Genomic DNA, 22,930 nt, shown 5'->3' on the forward strand with positions numbered 1-22,930 from the left:
GATGAAAAAAAACCAACATGTGAATCGGAACCGGAATCCGAACCGATTCCGGTTCCGATTCACATCTCTATTATTTATCGAGTAAACGTTTAACCCAGCCAAGCTAACCAAGTATTATTATTATAAGCTAACCAAGAATATATATATAACCATGTTATATATAAGAACATAAGAACATAAGAAATTGCCATGCTGGGACAGACCAAGGGTCCATCAAGCCCAGCATTAGAGATGTGAATCGTGTGATCGATAGTCTTAACGATCGATTTTGGCTGGTGGGGGGAGGGAATCGGATCGTCGCGGTTTTGTTTTTGTAAATATCGTGTAAATCGTAAATCGGGGGAGGGCGGGAAAACCGGCACACTAAAACATCCCTAAAACCCACCCCGACCCTTTAAAATAAATCCCCCACCCTCCCGAACCCCCCCAAAATGCCTTAAATTACCTGGGATCCAGAGAGGGGGTCCCGATGTGATCTTTTACTCTCGGGCCTGCGGTGCGTTGTAGGCGCCAGCGCCATTTTGTTTTTTGTCCTATGACATCAGGAGCGTGGGAGATAGCTCCTGGACCCCCGCTGGACCCCCGCTGTACGGCCGGCGCCATTTTGCACAAAATGGTGCTGGCCGTACGGCAAAACGATTCAACTGCAGGAGGTCGTTCCGGACACCCGCTGGACTTTTGGCAAGTCTTGTGGGGGTCAGGAGGCCCCCCCAAGCTGGCCAAAAGTCCCTGGGGGTCCAGCGGGTGTCCAGGAATGACCTCCTGCAGTCGAATCGTGTTGCCGTACGGCCGGCGCCATTTTCCGCAAAATGGCGCCGGCCGTACGGCAAAACGATTCGACTGCAGGAGGTCGTTCCGGACACCCGCTGGACTTTTGGCAAGTCTTGTGGGGGTCAGAAGGCCCCCCCAAGCTGGCCAAAAGTCCCTGGGGGTCCAGTGGGGGTCCGGGAGCGATCTCCTACGCTCCTGACGTCAGGGGACAAAAAACAAAATGGCGCCGGCGCTACCTTTGACCTGTCATTTGACAGGGCAAAGGTAGCACCGGCGCCATTTCTCCAACGCACCGCAGGCCTGAGAGTAAAAGATCACACTGGGACCCCCGCTCTGGACCCCAGGTAATTTAAGGCATTTTGGGGGGGTTCGGGAGGGTGGGGGATTTATTTTAAAGTGTCGGGGTGGGTTTTAGGGTTGTTTTAGTGTGCCGGTTTTTCCGCCCTCTCCCCCTTCCCCTCCCCCTTCCTCTCCCCCTTCCCCCGATTTACGATTTTTGACAATAAATCGGGGGAATTCCTATTGTATCGCGCTTCTAACGATTTTTGACGATTTAAAATATATCGGACGATATTTTAAATCGTCAAAAAACGATTCACATCCCTACCCAGCATCCTGTTTCCAACAGAGGCCAAAAACCAGGCCACAAGAACCTGGCAATTACCCAAACACTAAGAAGAACCCATGTTACTGATGCAATTAATAGCAGTGGCTATTCCTAAGTATAATTGATTAATAGCTATTAATGGACTTCTCCTCCAAGAACTTATCCAAACCTTTTTTGAACCCAGCTACACTAACTGCACTAACTACCTTCTCTTGCAACAAATTCCAGAGCTTTATTGTGCGTTGAGTGAAAAAGAAATTTCTCCGATTAGTCTTAAATGTGTTACTTGCTAACTTCATGGAATGCCCCCTAGTCCTTCTATTATATGAAAGTGTAAATAACCGAGTCACATCTACTCATTCAAGACCTCTCATGGTCTTAAAAACCTCTATCATATCCCCCCTCAGCCGTCTCTTCTCCAAGCTGAACAGCCCTAACCTCTTCAGCCTTTCCTCATAGGGGAGCTGTTCCATCCCCTTTACCATTTTGGTTGCCCTTCTCTGTACCTTCTCCATCGCAACTATATCTTTTTTTAGATGCGGCGACCAGAATTGTACACAGTATTCAAGGTGCGGTCTCACCATGGAGCGATACAGAGGCATTATGACATTTTCCGTTCTAGTAACCATTCCCTTCCTAATAATTCCTAACATTCTATTTGCTTTTTTGACTGCTCAGCACACTGAGCCGACGATTTTAAAGTATTATCCACTATGATGCCTAGATCTTTTTCCTGGGTGGTAGCTCCTAATATGGAACCTAACATTGTGTAACTACAGCAAGGGTTATTTTTCCCTATGTGCCACACCTTGCACTTGTCCACATTAAATTTCATCTGCCATTTGGATGCCCAATCTTCCAGTCTTGTAAGGTCCTCCTGTAATGTATCACAGTCTGCCTGTGATTTAACTACTCTGAATAATTTTGTATCATCCGCAAATTTGATAACCTCACTCGTCGTATTCCTTTCCAGATCATTTATATATATATATATATTGAAAAGCACTGGTCCCAATACAGATCCCTGAGGTACTCCACCGTTTACCCTTTTCCACTGAGAATATTGACCATTTAATCCTACTCTCTGTTTCCTGTCTTTTAACCAGTTTGTAATCCAAGAAAGGACATCGCCTCCTATCCCATGACTTTTTAGTTTTCGTAGAAGCCTCTCATGAGGGACTTTGTCAAACGCCTTCTGAAAATCCAAATACACTACATCTACCGGTTCACCTTTATCCACATGTTTATTAACCCCTTCAAAAAAATGAAGCAGATTTGTTAGGCAAGACTTCCCTTGGGTAAATCCATGTTGACTGTGTCCCATTAAATCATGTCTTTCTATATGCTCTACAATTTTGATCTTGAGAATAGTTTCCACTATTTTTCACGGCACTGAAGTCAGGCTCACTGGTCTATAATTACCCGGATTGCCCCTGGAGCCTTTTTTAAATATTGGGGTTACATTGGCCACCCTCCAGTCTTCAGGTACAATGGATGATTTTAATGATAGGTTACAAATTTTAACTAATAGATCAGAAATTTCATTTTTGAGTTCCTTCAGAACCCTAGGATGCATACCATCCGGTCCAGGTGATTTGCTACTCTTTAGTTTGTCAATCTGGCCTACTACATCTTGCAGGTTCACAGTGATTTCGTTCAGTTCGTCTGAGTCATCACCCCTGAAAACCATCTCCAGAACTGGTATCTCCCCAACATCCTCATTAGTAAACACGGAGGCAAAGAATTCATTTAGTCTTTCTGCAATGGCCTTATCTTCCCTAAGAGCCCCTTTAACCCCTCTGTCATCTAATGGTCCAACCGACTCCCTCACTGGTTTCTTGCTTTGGATATATTTAAAAAAGTTTTTATTATGAGTTTTTGCCTCTATTCCATAAACTCCCATTATTATAAGCTAACCAAGAATATATATAACCATGTTATATATATTCCATAAACTCCTGGGCGGGAGGGATCGTCCCAATAGGGATTCTTTTTATTCCATAATCACCATTTCTGTTTCATTATGTGATGCTTTCCCTTCTTTTGTAGTCCTTTGCTTTCTCTTACATGCTGAAAGCAAGGAAGACAAACATATTTTAAGCAGGATAATATATTTTCTAGGTAGTACTTGCTATAGATAGCTCAGAGAATAGGTGTTGCAATTTATCCTGTTTATAGTATGCTTAATGGAACCCATCCTGTTAATCTAGCTAATATATTTGAAAAAGCAGACAGATTATAGATTTTAGTCAGTATGATTATCAATCTTCAGTGAAACCACGAACACAACAAGGAATAGGCTTTCTGACATATGCACCATCATTTACACATTTCAGATTCTCAGGGTGTTTTGTTGCAGCAATGGGTAACTCTGTTAGTTGTTTTTTTTTTCCGTTGGGTGAAATAATTCACAATAAGCACATCAGAGTGTGCTGGGAAACAAACAGTTCAAGAGCGGATGAAGGTTGACCAAATTAATTCATCGATATACCAGCCAGAAAACTTTGGATTTATTTCTCTTCGGTACATACCTATGTGATGCACACACACACACACACACACACATACACACACATGCATGCCTACAATTTTACTGCAGTATTCCCCTTAAAATGTGATAAATACCTGGCGTAGGTTGGTTTATTTAATTTTAAAAGTTCCAGTAATTAGATGATATATTGATTACTAATTCAGGTTTAGTAAATGCTAAATCACATGAATGCAGGTGGCATTCCCCATGAAAATACATTTAATTCATTACAATGAAGATTATTACAAATGAAATGAATCCAAAATGAACTCATGGCAGGGCACAAAATGTGGATGCACAATTTAATGTCTCCTACGGATGTACACGAGACATGCACATTAATACAAATTGAGTTCCTTATTCATTTATTTTCCCTACCATGTTTAATATGCCAAAGGAATTAGAAGTAATGATTAGCCACTTATTCTAAAATGCTCCTTTCCAAGACAAATGACTTTCAAACAGGAATCATAAATGTTTCATGAAAAATCTGAAGTCATATTTTGTTTCCTTAAAACACTCTGCTAATGTCTTGAGCTGGCGCTGTAGACTGTTAATTCCCCGGGTAGAAAGAAGGCATCAAGATTATGGATGCCACTAGTGGTACCCACAGAAGACATTTGTTTTCACTGAAATACCTTCTTGTCCCTACTGCAGCAGCGACGTGAAAAATTAATGGTCTTTCACAGTTTCCCTTTTGGAATGGAATAAAGCACTCCCCCCTAACGACTCTAAGAATAGGATTTACTGTAACTTGGCCTCTGACAATGCTTGCGGTTTCCACCTATTCTGCAACAATATACTTTCTAAACTTCACCGGATATTGTCATAATGACTGCAATAAAAAAAGAGGAAGGGAAAACATTTTGAACAGTTTTGCAAAAATCAGCCCTAGGGGGTTACATCCAAAATGTTTGATAATTAAGATTAAGGGATCCACAGTAGAAATACAGCAGCATAGGAAATGCTGGCAGGTAAGGCTCATCTGGCCCATCCAGTATGCCTGATTTCCACACTTAAGGATATATTAGAGTTGTGCTGCAGTTTCATGGTGCCTTCATCTCTTGGAAGCCTTGCTGCAGCCATACTACTGCTCTGTGTATAGTGGCTTGTTTTCTCCACTTCTTTGGCACTCTGATCTTCCGTAGGATTGTGCATCACTCGTTTGCTACTGTGCTCTGAATCTGTTCCAAGCATGGTTATGGTTATACATTTGTACAAAGGAAATAGGGCAGTGTTTTCAAGAGTCAGGACCATTAATAATCATGAAAAATAGTGATTCTATAATCCACACATTTTAAGCCTCATGCTTAATCACAAAAATCCTCTGCAACCAGCAAAAACAACAAATTAAAATGTTTAAACACAAAATTATATTTTACAAGTGAAAAAAAATGCATTCATACAACCTCTCACCTCCCAATTAAAACAAGATGAGTACCTGTAGGAGACTAGTTATAATCATGACTTGTAAAAAAAAAGTCTTGGAAAAAAAACAGTGAGCAATCGTGAATTTAAATCTTTTGCTATAAGTGAACAAACTGTGTTAATAAAAATGCGAAGTAAAGCAACATGATTGCATAGAGAAACATTTGTATTTCAAAGCTTGACTTACCAGCCATACACAGCCATTCAGACATCTAGAACCATGGGTTCTATTTGAAACAAAGAAGCATACTCAAATGCCCCTACATCGAGAGAATCAAGCATGCTTGCTATTAGCCAATGGCAAATGCTCATTCATACACCATAGGCCAATCAGAGTGTCACTGCATAGTAGCCAATAGGACAACAGAGAGGGAAACTTTAAACCTGTTCAAGCTTATGATGGCCAGCACTACAGGAATGCATGCCACTCTATTTTACAATTCAAACCATGAAGGTAGGCAGTTTGCCATTCAAAAATTCAACATTGTTCCCAATGAATCAGAGCAGGAGAGATGTCATGTCCCTATGATAGCTTTTTCATTTCAAGGTCTGCAAAACATAACTCATCTAGACAATGTTTCATACACAGCAGTAGCGTAGCCATGGGTGGTCCTGGGAGGGCCATGGTCCACCCACTTTGTGCTCAGGCCCACCCAATCAGGAGGCCCATCACAGGGCTATCATGAAGCTCATCCCTAGCAGCCCAAAAAGAGGCGGCCCGACACAGGGCCATTGCGGAGCTCAAGCTGCACTGCCCGAGAAGAGGAGGACTGATACAAGGCTGTTGCAAAGCTCATCCCGCATGGCCCAAGAATAGGAGGACCAACCAAGTCCATTGTGGAGCTCAACCCGAGCAGCCTGAAAAGAGGAAGCCCAATGCAGGGCCTCGTGGAGTTCATCCCAAGTGGGCTGAAAAGAAGTGGACTGACACAGGGTCATTGTGGAGCTCATCCCATGTGGTCTGAGAAGAGGAGGCCTGTCATAGCAAGAAGGCCCAGAATAGAGGAAGAGCCCTGATAGAATGTGTGGGAGTGAGAAGCCTGTGTGTGTGTGTATGTAAGAGAGAGAGCATATGAATGAGAAGCCTGTCTGCATGTGTGAGAGACAGCATGGGAGTGAGAAGCCTGTGTGTCATGTGTGTGAGTGTGTGTGAGAGAGAGAGAGAGAGAGAGAGAGAGAAAGAGCATATGGGAGTTAGCCTGTATGTGTGTTTAAGAGAGAGAGCATGTGGAGTGGAGAGCCTGTGTGGGTGTGTGAGAGAGAGAGAGAGCATGTGAGTGTGAGATCCTGTGAATGTGAGAGAAAGCAAGCGTGTAGGAATGGAAGCCTGCATGTGAGAGAGAGCATGTAAGACTGTCTGTGTGTGGGAGTGGAAACCAGCATATGAGAGAAAATCTATGAGCTTGAGAGCCTGCATGTGAGAGTGTGAGACTGGGTAAGATAGAGTATATGGGAGTGGGAGGCTCTATGAGGGAGGAAGGAAAGAAGACAGGAGAAGAAAAAAGAAACAGAAAATAAAAGAGACCCTGAAAAAGGAATTAGGAAAAGGCAGACAAGGGCAAAAAAGAGACTGTGACCACTCGATTAGAAAAATAAGATCAGAACAAAGGTTAAAAAACAATTATTTTGACTTTTAGCGATTGAAATATGTCATCTTTGGGAATGTGCATTTCTTATATATTTGTATTTTGCTTTTTCTTCGATATTCCACTGTTCACAGAGTATGGTTTCTTGGGTTTTCCATTTCAGTCTTTCTGTGTGTAGTCTCTTATTCTGTATTAGATAAGGGTCTGTCTGTGTTGTGCATGTGTGACAGAGGTGCAGTATTTTGGTTAGTGTGTAGTTTCTCTGTAGGCATTTGTAGCAGTCTGGCTTGTTTGCCAGTAGGTTGTATATTAATATTCTAGGGCCTGGTGTAATGTTTGCCTTGCTGCCTTTTCATAGATAAGGTGGTAGCTGTTTTGAGTCCTGAGAGTTACTGCTGTTGTGGTTTGGTATGGCAAGGCTCTAGATGGTTTTTTATTATATTTTTGTAGGGGATTGTGTTACTTCACAAAGTGCTTGGCAGTGGAGGGAGTTTGTTTTGCTGTTACTAAGGTGACACCAGAATCTGAATAGATATTTTTTTGCATGTTGGGTTATAATATGAACAATGCTAGTTCTGTTGTGCATCCATTGCAAATCTTATGATCCTTATGATTATTGCTGTTTTATTGTAATTATGATATATTCTGCATTTTTGGAAGATGGATTCATAAAAGAATACATTGATATTTGTTTTATTACATGATTGGATGTGATGTTTCTGTTCTTTGTTTACTTTTCATATGATATTGTTTATTTATAAACTGCAATATATATAAAATAAATTAATGCAGATCAATAAGCTATTTTTAATGTTGGTAAGTGCTTGAAACCAAATAGTTTAAAGCGTCACTTGTGATGCATGATGGCTGCTGCAGACTACAAAGAAATCCATTGTCAGGTGCACGCTAAGGAATTATTTATTCATAAGAGTACAACTAGTAGGGCCTCTATGTCTACTGCTAGACAGACCGGGGTTCTGTCAACCTGTACAGTGTCTGGTCAGAAGTACTGACTGGACACTAAAAATCTGTCTCCTGCAGCAGGCCCTGTTTACAGACAGGGGAGGGAGCTAAGGCAGAACGAGCAGCATGAGAATAGAGCTGCCGCCATGCCCTAGCTCCTCTTCCCATGCTGGCAGCTGTGGGGAGTGGGGTGGGATCTCACCTTAGCAGCTGCTCTGCGACTCTTCCCCCACCTCCTCTCGTTACAGTTTCTGTAAACTGTGGCAAATATGGATGGGGAAACAGCTTTCCCTCCTCCAGGCTGCCCCTGCAGCGCTTCCTGGATATCTCAGGTGTGCCTCAGAGGAGAGAAAGAAGCACAGAGGAGGCAAAAAGGAAGGGATGGGAGAGAAAAATAAGAGGTAGAGGGAATGGTGAAGGGAGGGGGGAGTTAGAGAGGGAGCTGCACAGGCTGGATGATGGAGCTAGAGGAGACTCATGGAAGGAAGGTGGGGAGAGAGGAGACAGAGGGATTGAAGGAGGGAGGACAGAGGAGGACACAGAAGCTGGAGAGACAGACACACAGAGGATGGCACAAGGGATGGAGGAGGGAGAGAAGCAATAGGGTCATAGGGGCTAAGGATGGAAAGAGACAGATAGACAGTGAAGAAGAGGGGAGATGGGGGGGGGGGGGGCAGGGCCAGGAGGAGGCAGGAAAGAGACACCAGAGGAAGCAGGAGGGAGAGAGATGAGGGGCAGCGGGAGGGAAAAGATACAAGTCCTCAGGTGTCCAGTCATGGTCTATGGAAAAGTTGGTAACCCTATCTACTGGCCACACATATTAACCTTGGGCCCTCCCAAAAATTCAGTTCTGGCTACACCACTGATTACACAGCCAGTGATCTGCCAGAGGTGCCTCCGAACGAGAGCACCAAATACAGCGTAGAATTGTTCTGAAATTCTGAGTTTCATTTTCTTCTTACTGGGGGCACAGGTTTACAAGCTTTTATCAAGTGTTTGTTGATACGTTATGTTTATAATTAGACTCCTGTGGGTACTTTTCTTGTTCAGTGGATGATGGGAGGTTGTAGAATATAATTTTGTGTTTAAAATTGTGTGTGTGTGTGTGTGTGATGGGGGGGGGGGGGTGGTTGTTGACTTTCCTAGTTGCAGAGGATTTTGTGATGAAGCGTAAGGCTTTTTAAGTGTGGATCATAGGATTGCTTGTTTTCATTTTTAAGGTCTTGGTTGCTCCTACCTCCCCTGGTGGGCTATTTCAGGCATCCGTCATCCTTGCAGTAAAGAAGTATTTTCTCCTGCTCACTTGAAGAAACAAGCAATTTTCGAGGTGCTTACTTCTGCAGCCCTGCACGCTTTCCTTTTGCCCATCTTCTGAAGCTGTGGTTTAGACTGTGAGACAATACCGCGAGAAAAGAAGAAGCTACTTGCCTTCTAATATTTGCTGCAATATTGTAACACCTATAAATAGTGAATAAGGGGCCAGCTTTCAAACGGCACGCAGAAGTGTAAAGCCCACAGGCTTTTTCTACCTGAAGACTTTACACCAGTTGTCAAAAGGGAAAACTTTCACCTTGAAAAACGACTCAGAAAAAGTACCTTGCTGTTTGTGCGTGTGTATACTTTTTGGGGGGAAAATATTTACATGTGCTTTTGAAAGTTGAAAAGCATTGGGTAAATGCTAACTCCTCCCTAGCCCTGCCCAGGAACTCTTCTCCTACCTGCACGTAAAGTTATGCCACGTGTCATGGAGCTATGCAGATAAGGCAGGCAGTTTTCAAAGGCACAGCTTCCACAGGTAAAATACCGTTTTATAAGCAGAAATAACTTTGAAAATTCCTCTGGTAAAAGAGAAGATTCTGGTTTTATGATTTTAGAGTGGGATTTTTGGCCCCATAGCTAAAGATACATTTTTTCTTGCTCATGTAGAGAATCTTGTGTATTCCTACTAAGAGGACTGGTACAATTTTATTTTTTGTTTATTTTTTGTTTATGAGTTTTTACAATTACAGACAGCAATAGCATGCCCCAGAAAATATCAGGTATATCATGGAAAGAAAATATTTTCCATCAACAAAATATTACTAAACAAACTATATTATCCATATCCTGAAATTACAATAAAGTGAAGGGGGGTATCCTTCAATTGAGAAAATTACAACATACAATTAGTAAAAAGAAAGAGGAGAGGATGCAGATCTATAGTCAATCTCCGACATCTAAGACTTGAGCAATTGCTTGAATCGGTTGATGAGAATCCAAAAACGACCCTAACTGAAAGGGATCATAAAAAATATATCTAGCGCCATTTATCTTCATAACACATTTACATGGACATCGAATAACTATCTGGGCACCCATCTATCGTGCACGTAGACAGAGGGCTAGAAATTTCTTCCGTCGTTGCTGTGTTGCTTTAGATACATCGCGGTATATCCAGACTTTTTGGCCCAGATAGGGTGTATTCCTATTATGAAGAAATAATTTTAAAATATTGTCCCAATCAGAAGTCAATACAAAATTTACCAATAATGTACCCCCTTTCTCTATTTGAGCCTCTAAGGAAGTTTCCAGGAACTCTGATAAATTCAAAGAAGCTGGCAGTGAAGCGTTTACTGTAGGAGCTTGTTGGTTTCCTCCTTCCATCTTAGTTTCTGGAAGAAAGTACACTTTAGAAATCGGTGGCAATGCTTCTGTTGGAATTAGCAATATTTCTTGTAAATAGCTTCTAAATAGTTCCCTCAGCGAGACCATTTTGCACTTTGGAAAATTTAAAACTCTTAAGTTTAAATATCTTGCAGCTTTTTCTAAATTTTCCACCCTTCTAATTAAAGCTGTTTCACCTTGTATCAATCCACTCTGTACTGATTTTATTTGAGTAAGTTTAGAGTCCATTTCTTCAATTTTTTCTGTATGCAAAGATACAACAGGATTTAAATTATTAAATTGAACTTGAGTATCTTTTATAACCTTGGTAAGTGTTATTATTATTGAATTTTCTAATAAAGAAATAGCTTGTCACAGTGAGTCCAATGTTACTACGTTTGGTTTCACCAGTAGAGTTTGAGTAGTAAAAGTTACCGGTTGGGTGGTTTGAGGAAGTCCATCTTGGGTCCAAGTAATTCTCAGTCTCTCTCCCTTCTATGGAGGATTGCATACCACTATGATCACATTCCAATTCAGGGGTTAACCCTTCCATCCGCAGAGTGGAGAATAACGTACCATCTTCAATACCAGACACCACTTTATCCCTTTTGGGGTGAGGACCCCCGAGGCAGGACCCACAGGGTCCTGAGGCAGGACCCTGTGGGTCCTGCCTCAGGGTCCTCACCCCAAAGGCCACCGTCCGTCCGAGGAGTGCGCCCAATCCCACAGTCGTGGCATGCAATGACGAGGGAAGCGTCATCGGAACTCCAGAACTCAATGATGTCTCTCCCATGAGCGGGGGGTTTGCTCTACCCCTTGTGCTCTCCCAGGATCCTCCGGAGCTTTGTCATCTGCAGGGAAGTAGAATCCAGCGATGCTCGTCTGAACTAAGGTAGGTTTTAGGGAGGCCGAGGCTCCTTCCCTAACCCATCCTTTTCTTTTAGTTGTGGCATAATAGGTAATAGTTCAATAATAACGAGCAATTAGGGAGCTACTACTTCCATGTCCTCTCCTCACACCGCCATCTTGGAACTCCCCCGACTGGTCCAATTTTATATGGGGAACAGATGAGTAGTATTAGTGTGGGTTTTAGTTCCTCCGTGATGAGCTTCCAACCTGTAGAAAAAGCCCTGCCATCTGCTTAAGTTGTGAATTTTTTAGTTGATCCTCCCTGGGGCAGCATATCCTTTGCTTGTTTTGTTTTATCCTTTGAGTACCTTAGGGCCCAAGAGCTCAGCTTCGTTGTCATCCTAGGAACAGGTGTCTCTCAAAGAGAGAGGACCAACCGTTGGACCATCAATGTCCTTTGTGGAGGAAGGGATCAGTATTCATTCCTAGAGAGAAGGAGTAGGAGAGGTTGGAGGGGGGGACAGTAACACCCATCTGGTGCATCCACTGTCATTTCATGGAGATAATCAGGGAGGAGCGAGTAGTGTGGAGTACAACACAAGGAAGTAATAAGAATATGAACCAACTGGACTAAAGGTATGGCTAATCGGGTCTTTACATTAACTTCTATAAATTAAGAGACTATCCTATTTACCATCTAATGGGAGGAAATTAAACAACTATCCCAGAGCTTTTGCTGGATAAGGATCACAAATGATTAATTGGAATTTACTTTAACAATTGGCTTTAATCCCCAAATAAATTTATTGGAAGTAAAAGGTCATACATTTATTGAATTAATGACATATAAAAAGGTTGGATTTCTAAATACCAAGAGCTGTAAAGAACCTTTTCATCAATTTCTATCATTTATCAGTAAACATTATGTTGGAAACCAGCTGAGCTTCCAGGTGCTTATTATTACTGTATACAACAAAAAAGATTATTAGTGCTGTTTATCATAGATTTTGATTTTTAAATAAGACTTGAGCAACGGTCAGGGCCTGGAAGAGAAATCTTCCCCCCATCAGGGAATTCTGCATACTTGGAGGGCATTAACATCAGGAGAGGACTGTAACAGTTACAACTATTTGAGGAATAGTTCTTGGGATCCTGTGAAGGGACACCAGCCAGGGGTTACACACAGAAAGTAGCCTTGGAGGCCAATAGTGGAGAAATTATCAAGCTAACAGTAGCCAGATAACTTTAAAAATAACCATAAGAACATAAGAACATGCCATACTGGGTCAGACCAAGGATCCATCAAGCCCAGCATCTTGTTTCCAACAGTGGCCAATCCAGGCCTTAAGAACCTGGCAAGTACCCAAAAACTGTCTATTCCATGTTACTGTTGCTAGTAATAGCAGTGGCTATTTTCTAAGTCAACTTAATTAATAGCAGGTAATGGACTTCTCCTCCAAGAACTTATCCAATCCTTTTTTAAACACAGCTACACTAACTGCACTAATCACATCCTCTGGCAACAAATTCCAGAGTTTAATTATGCGTTGAGTAAAAAGGAACTTTCTCCAATTAGTTTTAAATGTGCCACATGCTAACTTCATGGAGTGCCCCCTAGTCTTTCTATTATCTGAAAGAGTAAATCCTTGTGTTGTACAGGATGGTACTCCACAATACTTGCTCCTCCCTGATTATCTCCATGAAATGACAGTGGATGCACCAGATGGGTATTCACATTTGCCCGTTCTAGACCTCTCATGATTTTAAACATCTCTATCATATCCCCCCTCAATCATCTCTTCTCCAAGCTGAAAAGTCCTAACTTCTTTAGTCTTTCCTCATAGGGGAGCTGTTCCATTCCCTTTATCATTTTGGTCGCCCTTCTCTGTACCTTCTCCATCGCAACTATATCTTTTTTGAGATGCGGCGACCAGAATTGTACACAGTATTCAAGGTGTGGTCTCACCATGGAGCGATACAGAGGCATTATGACATTTTCTGTTTTATTTACCATTCCCTTTCTAATTTATTTATTTATTTATTTTAATTTTTTATATACCGGCATTCGCGATGGGAGTCGCATCATGTCGGTTTACAATTAACAGGGTGTGACAAGAGGAGAAAAACTTAGAACATTAACATGTGATATAAGAAGAAATAGCAGTTACAATAAAACAGGGACATAAAGTAACTTGGAAAGTAAGGAAAGCGATAGAAAATTAACAATGTGATAAAAAGAGTAACAAGGTAATATACCGTATATAATAAATTTATATAATATAATAAAATATAATATATAATATATAACATACCGTATATATAATATACCGTATATAATATACCGTATATAATAAAAGCAACATAAAAAACCTGCTCATTTAATGAGAAATAACATTATGGAGTTGTTAGAGTTTATGTTTACCCTGAGGGGAGGTCTTAGTTGATTTGGTTGAGAAAAAGTTCAATTTGTGTCTGGAAAGGCTTTCATAAATAACCAGGTTTTGAGTCTTTTTCTGAATGTAGGAAGGCAGGGTTCCTGTCTCAGTTCTGGTGGGATGGAGTTCCACAAGGTAGGTCCTGCTGCAGAGAAAGCCCTGTCTCTGAGCGTTGTATGGTGAAAGGTTTTGGCAGGTGGAACCTGTAGTGAATCTCTGTATGACTCTCTGATAGGTCTGGTAGAGGTATGTTTTTTAAATGGTATTTGGAGGTTAAGCGGAGAGAGTTGATGGAATGCTTTGTAGATGATGGTGATGGACTTGTATAAGATTCTATAGTGCACTGGCAGCCAATGTAGGTCTTTGAGAATCGGAGATATGTGTTCTCTTCTTCTTGTGTTTGTCAAAATTCTGGCCGCCGTGTTCTGAACCATCTGGAGAGGTTTAGTATGAGAAGATGGGAGACCTAATAGAATGGAATTACAATAATCTAACTTAGAGAAGATTATTGATTGCAGAACTGTTCTGTAGTCGTGGAAATGGAAAAGTGGTTTAATTCTTTTTAAGACGTGCAGTTTATGAAAGCAGTCTTTAGTGGTTTGATTAATGAAAGATTTAAGATTTAGCCGATTATCAATGATGGCTCCTAGGTCTCTTACGTGTGATGTTTGAAAGCCGGATGGAGGATTTGCGGTGAGATAACTGTTTTCGGGGGAAATTATGATGAGTTCAGTTTTTGCAGAATTTAAGATTAGATTTAGACTGGAGAGGAGGTTGTCAATATTTTGAAGGCAATTTTCCCAGATTTTAATAGTTTTAATAAGGGATTCTTTGATAGCGATGACAATCTGGACGTCATCTGCGTATAGAAAGTATTTGAGGTTCAGATTGGTTAATAGTTGACATAGGGGTAAGAGGTAAATATTGAAGAGCGTGGGGGAAAGAGAGGAGCCCTGAGGAACTCCCAGAGTGGAAGGATAGAACTGTGATTCTTTGTTATGTATTTTGACTTTATATCCTCTGTTTCCCAGGAATGATTTGAACCAGTCTAGTGCAGAGCCTGTTATTCCGATGTTCGCTAGTTGATTTATGAGATGGGAGTGATTCACGGTATCAAAGGCTGCCGATAGGTCAAGGAGTATCAGCAGGTAGGCGTGACCTTTGTCGAGGCCCATGATGAGGTAATCTGTCAGAGATATGAGAAGTGATTCTGTAAAGGATTTCCGGAAGCCGTATTGAGTGGGGAATAAAATCTTGTGATCATCGAGGTATTCAGATAATCTGGTGTTGACTAATTTTTCCGTAACCTTAGCTATAAAAGGGAGGTTGGAGATTGGGCAGAAGTTGGAGGGCTCTTTAGGATTTAGATTAGGTTTTTTTAGTAGAGGTTTGATAGAGGCAATTTTCAGGTCATCTGGATAAACTCCTTGGGCTAAGGAACAATTGATGATGTCAGTCAAGGTTTTGGCGATGGTATCAGGTATTAGCAGCAGAAGTTTGGAAGGGATATGGTCAAATGGGTGAGATGAGGGTTTCATTTTCTTCAATATTAGCATGGTCTCAGATGTTGCAATGGGTTCGAAGGCTTGTATAGCGGTGTCTTTGCAGTGATGGTGGTATGTGTTGAATGGAGCTAGGGTATTCGGTTTTAGTAGAGATTGCAGGTTGGAGATTTTGTTACTGAAGTAGATGGCTAGCTCCTCAGCTTTTTTGTGCGCTTGGTTGAGAGGAATGTCGAAGGAGTTGACTTGTGTTAAGTTCGAGACGTAAGTGAAGAGGGCTTTTGAATCGAAGATGAGGTGGTGTATCTTGTGAGCATAGTAGTCCCTTTTTGTTTTTAACGTGGTGCTCTTGTATGTATGAAGCGCGAGTTTGTAGGCTGATAGGGAGGTCGGAGATGGTACTTTGCGCCATTTATTTTCTTTTTGTCTAAGGGAATGTTTGAGTTTTTGCAATTGTTCGTTAAACCAGGGTTGTCTTCTGGATGCATTATGTTTAGGTTTTTTTGTTGCCAGAGGGCAGAGTTTATTTGCTGCCGATACTGTGATGTTAGACCATGATTTGAGAGCAGAGTTAGGCGTGGAGATGTCTATATGAGGGAGTTCTGGGACAAGGTGTTCGTGAAGTTCATTTGAAGAACAAAGGTTTCTGTAAGTAAATTGAGGTTGAGGATCGTGTTTGATGCTTGATTGATCCAGCGAAAATGTGGTAGAGATTAGTGCATGGTCTGACCAGGGGACTGATTGGCATATGGGTGGTGCAGAGTGTGAGATGCCTGAGTTTACAAAAATGAGATCCAAAGTGTGTCCTGCTCTGTGTGTGGGATTGTTGATTAACTGTTTGAATCCCATGGCAGTTTGAATCCCATGGCAGTTTGAATCCCATGGCAGTTTCCCAATATTCTGTTTGCTTTTTTGACTGCCACAGCACACTGAACTGACGATTTCAATGTGTTATCCACTATGACGCCTAGATATACTTTTGAATATGGTCGATATAAAGTTATTCGGCTACATTTAGCTGGTTTCATTATAATAACAACAGCTATTAGAGTCCCATCTGGGGTGCCAAAATACTTTTATGTCACGTACTCCCTATATTTAATTTGCCAAATAATCCCCACATTATTTCAAAACATCATGCAATGGTCTAGACCACAAACATAAATACTCAGACTGTACATTAAAACATATATGTCACAGCACTGACCACATAATACATTCATTCATTCATTCCTCAGTTTACACATGTAACATAGAACAGACAACACCAAAGGGGGAAAAAAGTATCAAGGGCTTACAGACCTGACCCTCTTTTCCCTTCCTAGCAGGTTTCAAAGACTCAGCCCTGCCAGGCCAACCAATCCACCCCCTCCTACAATTGGCTGCATGTTAACATAAAAAAAATGAATAGGGCCAGGCTCAGTGCTTCACCCCCTCCTCCATCCCCCTGCTCCCAATTCCTGTTTTTTTTTTTTTTAATCTAATTCCCTCCAGGGTGCCCTATCCCCATACCCCAACCCTATCCCTGCCACCCCCCTGTATCTGAAAGAGATGTTTTGATGAGGCCCAGATAGTGGCAGCATTCTATCACGATCCAGACCCAGCACTTCTGCAGGATCTAAAGTTATCCGACTAACCTAGTCAGATATATCCCATATTCAGCTAAGTAGGCCAGATATTTCTGCCTCTCCCCAGAACACCCTGGAACACCTCTTTGTTTATCTGATTATATCATAGCCAGATGAGTATTTATATAGCTATAATTTAGCCAGATATGCTGGTTTTGCCATTTAGACAGATAATTTTTAAATTATCCCTCTAAATATCTTTTGAACGTGGACCTCCTTATTTTTAACTTTGAAAAACATTTCAGCAAAATTCTGCCTAATTTTCTGTTTTTTTCTGCAAAATATTTTGCCATAGATTCTCAAGCAAAATCTTTCATGGATAAAATTTTCTAAATAACCCAAATTATAGACAGTTTGTGTGGGTTGCGGTGAAGAGTTTAGAAGCAGACAGCATGTATTACCTTAGTTAGTCATGAAGAGTTTACTCTGGAGGAGAAATGTAGGTGCACTGGAAAGCAAGTTGTGTGCATTGCGGAGAGGCTTGAAGTGGGAGGGGAAACTGGAAAGAGGAGGGGAGTTCACTGCAGTCTATGCTCTGTACTGCAGGTCCGCCTAACCTCTTTTGTTCCCACTCACACATGTTTTGAATTTTGATTTTGGTGAAAGAGACAGAAAAGAGAAGATGGCACAGATTCAGCTACAAGTTACGGCAACAGCAACTGTAAGTTCTGCTGATACTGATGGCATCGACCCTGATGCCAACTGTAGCACCACCAAGTCCAAAAATTACCGCCAAGCAGAAAGTATTTTCATTAAATTGCCATGACGATCCTTCAGAGGTTGCAATGGTGATCGGTGTTTTGCCAGGCTCACCAAGAGAAGGATTTGCTTTTTATCAGTCCCATTACTGTTTGAGCCACATTTGAACTGGGCTACGGAGGATTTGGGCCAAAATATTTTCACTGAATTTCTCTTAAAGGTTGAAAGAAACATGCAGAAAGGTAAAGCTTCTCTTGACAGAACTGGCAGAGGAAATGCCAGAAGAGCCAATCATAGCGGTGCAGCATATGGAGGTGATAGCCCAGGCAAGTGGCAATAGGCCAGTTGGAAATGGAAAAGCTTACAGATTATGGCCCGGACCAGGAGGAAAGGGAACTTGCCAGTGCTAAACAGTGAATTAAAAAAAAACCAACATGCCGATTATGGTGCCTGGCAAATCCTGGGTCTGGATTTATTGGGCAACCACTGGGACTGTTCACAGCTAAACGTGACCCAACGCTCTGTGTCAGGGAATTGCAACATCCCTTTTCAGCCACCAGACTCTCAGTTATAATACTTCAAAGGAGATATGTGATAGCCATTTAAATTATACTGTTGAATATTTAACAACTTTCCCTAATAGTATTGGTTATAGTATTATTAATATTAAGTATGCATAAAAGACACATATACATTCACTTAGAACTAACTGAGCTAGTGGTATTTTAAAATCAAAATGTAATTGTTTTGCTCTCGATACCTTAAAATTGTGATGTCTTGAGAATGTCTGCTACAGTTGTTTCTTTTCTTGCTTGATCCAGCAAGTAGATTAGGCAACAACACCACAAGCAACAGAGGCTTTCCAAAAATGAGACTTCTTTTTCTCAATGTTATTTGAATTTCATAAATCAAGCCAGTAGGATGGCTGGATACATAAGAACATAAGACTTGCTATACCGGGTCAGATTAAGGGTCCATCAAGCCCAGTGGCCAAGCCAGGTCACAAGTACCTGGCAGGATCCGAAGGGGCAGATAGATTCCAAGCTGCTTATCCCAAGAATAAGCTGAGGATTTCTGCAACTCTCCCTTAATAATTGTTAATAGGGATGTGAATCATTTTTGAACGATTAAAATTATCATCAGATAATTTTAAAATCGCCCTAAATTGTTAGAGTGCACGATACAATACAAATTCCCCCGATATATCATCAGGGGCATTTGTATTGTATCGTTAAATAGGGCACGGGAATTATTTGGGGGAGGGCGGGAAAACTGGCACACCTAAACAACCCCTAAACTCACCCCGACCCTTTAAAACCAATTCCTTACTCTCCCCCACCCTCCTGAACCCCCCCCCAAAATGTTAAATTACCTGGTGGTCCAGTGGGGGGAGGGGGGGTCCCGGCGCGATCTCCCGCTCTCGGGCCATCGGCGCCATTTTGGCTGGCACTAATTAAATTGGCGCCGATGGCCCGATAAAATTAAAAACCCACCCAACCCTTTAAATCGATCCCCCCTTAGCATCCCCCACCCTCCTGACCCTTTTTTTTTTAGGGAGGCCCGCGCCGCTAAAAAAAAACCAACCCACCTGACCCTTTAAATCGACCCCACCCTCCCGACTCCCCCAAAACCTTTTCAAATTTACCTGGTGGTCCAGGGGGGCCTCGGGGAGAGATCCAGGGGGACCTCGGGGAGAGGAGAGATCCAGGGGGGCCTCGGGGACAGATTTCCCGTTCCCAGGCATCACCTGTTCTAAAAAAAAAATGGCGCCGATGCCCCTTTGTCCTTACCATATGACAGGGTATCCGTGCCATTGGCCGGCCCCTGTCACATGGTAGGAGCACTGATGGCCGGCGAGGCGCCGGCCATCTTTACTCATTAACCCTATAGTATAATAGGGGCTAATGAGTAAAGATGGCCTCGGGGACAGATTTCCCGTTCCCAGACATCACCTGTTCTAAAAAAAAAATGGCACCGATGCCCCTTTGCCCTTACCATGTGACAGGGTATCCGTGCCATTGGCCGGCCCCTGTCACATGGTAGGAGCACTGGATGGCTGGCGCCATCTTTAAAGATGGCGCCAGCCATCTTTACTCATAGGCCCTATAGTATAATAGGGGCTAATGAGTAAAGATGGCGCCAGCCATCCAGTGCTCCTACCATGTGACAGGGGCTAGCCAATGGCACGGATACCCTGTCACATGGTAAGGGCAAAGGGGCATCGGCGCCATTTCTTTTTAGAACAGGTGATGCCTGGGAATGGGAAATCTGTCCCCGAGGCCCCCCTGGATCTCTCCTCTCCCCGAGGCCCCCCTGGATCTCTCCCCGAGGCCCCCCGAGGCCCCCTGGACCACCATGTAAATTTTAAAAGGTTTTGGGGGGGTGGGGTCGATTTAAAAGGTCGGGTGGGTTGTTTTTTTTAGCGATGTGAAATTGGCGATGTGAATTGGAATCGGAAACGATTCCAATTCACATATCTTAACAATCAGATTCCACCCCCCCCCCCCAGCCGAATCTGATCGTTAAGACGATCTGGCACACGATTCACATCTCTAATTGTTAATGGACTTTTCCTCCAGGAACTGGTCCAAATCTTTTTTAAATGCAGGTTTACCAATAGCTTTTACCACATCCTTTGGCAATGAATTCCAGAACTTAATTATGCGTTGAGTAAGAAAATATTTTCTCTTATTATTTTTAAATTTGTTATCCAGTAAATTCATTGTGTGTCTCCTGGTCTTTGTACTTTTTGAAAGAGTAAACAACTGATTAACATTTACTCATTCCATTCCTTACATTATTTTATAGACCTCTATCATATCTCCCCTTAGCCGTCTCTTCTCTAAGATGAAGAGTCCAAACCTCTTTAGCCTTTTCTTCATTGGGGAATTGTTCCATCCATTTTATCATCTTGGTCGCCCTTCTCTGTAACTTTTTTAATTCTGCTATATCTTTCCTGAGATATGGTGACTAGAAATGAACACAATACTGAAGATGAGGTCGCACCATGGCATGATATAGAGGCATTATGTATTCTCTGTTTTATTCTCCATTCCTTTCCTAATAATTCCTAGCATTCTGTTTCCTTTCTTGGCTGCTGCTGCACACTGAGCAGAAGATTTCAACATATTTTCAACAATGACACCTAGATCCTTTTCCTCAGTGGTGACTCCTAATATGGAACCTTGCATTGTGTAGGTTTAATTTGGGTTACTCTTCCTAAGTGCATCACTTTCCACTTGTCTACATTAAATTTCATTTGCTATTTGGATGCCCACTCTCCCAGTTTTGCACTGTCCTCTTGCAATTTCTCACAATCCTCTTGTGATTTGACAACTTTGAATAATTTTGTGTCATCGGCAAATTTGATCACCTCACTTGTTATTACCATTTCCAGGTCATTTATAAATATATTAAAAAGCATTAGTCCGAGAACAGATCACTGGGGAACTCCACTATTCACATTTTTCCACTGGGAAAATTTACCATTTAGCCCTAGTCTCTGTTTTCTATCGTTTAACCAGTTAGCAATCCACAATAGGACACTGCCACCTATCCCATGACTTTCTAATTTCTTAAGAAGTCTCTCATGAGGGACTTTGTCAAATGATTTCTGGAAACTCAGATACACTATATTAACTGGCTCAACTTTATCCACATGTTTATTTATGCCTTCAAAAAAATGTAGCAAATTTGTGAAGCAAGATTTCCCTTGGCTAAATCTATTTTTGCCCTGTCCCATTAAAATATGCTTATCTATATGTTCATAAATTTTGTTTTTTATGATGGTTTCTACCATTTTACCTGGCATAGACATCAGACCCCCTGGTCTGTAATCTCCTGGATCTCCCCTTGCTCCTTTTTTAAAAAATGGCATTTCATTGGCAACCTTCCAGTCTTCCGGTACCATAGATGATGTCATTGATAATTTACAATTTTCCAGTAGCAGGTCTGCTATTTCATTTCTCAGTTCTTTCAGCATTTGGATGTATACCATCTGGTCCAGGTAATTTGCTACTCTATAGTTTGTCAATTTGAGCTAGTATATCTTCCAGGTTCACTGAAATTTGTTTTAATTCCTCTGAATCATCACCTTTGAATATCATTGAATATCTCTTACATCTTTCTCAGTGAATACTGAAACAAAAAATTAAATTAGTCTCTCAGTTATGACTTTGTCATTCCTAAGTGCTCCTTTTACCCCTTGATCATCTAAGGGTCCAACTGACTCCCTTGAGGCTTTTTACCTCGAATGTACCTGAAAAATGTTTTCTTATGAATTTTTGCTTCCAAGGCAAACTTCTTTTCAAATTTTTTCTTTGCCTTCCTTATCAATGCTTTGCATCTGACTTGCCAGTACTTATGCTGTTTCCCGTTTTCTTCATTCAGATCCCATTTCTTGAATGATGTTATTTTAGATATTATAGCCTCTCTCTCCTCAGCTTTCAACCATGCCAGTAGTCGTTTAGCCTTCTTTCCACCTTTTCTAATACAATGGAAATCTGGGCTTCCAAGATGGTATTTTTAAACAAAATAAATGCCTGAACTAAATTCTTAACCTTTGCAGTTGTACCTTTCAGTTTTTTCCTTGTCATTTCCCTCATTTTATCATAGTCACCTTTTTCAAAGTTAAATGCTGTTGTAGTATATTTCTTTTTTGCAGTTCTTCCAGTTCTTAAGTCAAATTTGATAATGTTGTGATCACTGTTGCCAAGTGCCTCCAACACTGTTACCTCCTGCACCAAATCCTGTGTTCCACTAAGGACTAGGTCTAAAGTAGTTTCCTTTCTTGTTGGTTCTTGTGTACCAGCTGCTCCATGAAGCAGTCATTTATTTCATCTAGGAACTTTACCTCTCTAGAATGTCCTGATGTTACATTCACCCAGTCAATATTACTGGGGTAATTGAAATCACCCATTATTACTGTGCTGCTAATTTTGTTAGCTTTCCTAATTTCTTTTAGCATTTCATAAACCTACGTACGTGTGTAAGCAAAGAGGCTGCAGTACCAGCAGCAGCCACAGGGTTTAGAATAAGAGTCCACACTACCAGCAGCAAAAGTATTATTTTAACAAGTATAAGAGGGCAGGAACTACTGCTGCAATTGAGCCCGAGCTGGAGACAAGCTGTTAACGCTCCACCCATAAAATTTGTCATGGTTTCCACCAGTAATTTATCTAATGGAGCTATAGAGTATTCAGTCGCCAGCTGTCAGTAAATGAATTGACAGTCAGTAAAAAAAAAAAGACACAAAAGTAAAAGCATCATGAGTGATATGGCCCATTTCCA

Source organism: Rhinatrema bivittatum, chromosome 9 (genome assembly GCF_901001135.1).
Source record: "Rhinatrema bivittatum chromosome 9, aRhiBiv1.1, whole genome shotgun sequence".
Classification (NCBI taxonomy): Eukaryota; Metazoa; Chordata; class Amphibia; order Gymnophiona; family Rhinatrematidae; genus Rhinatrema; species Rhinatrema bivittatum.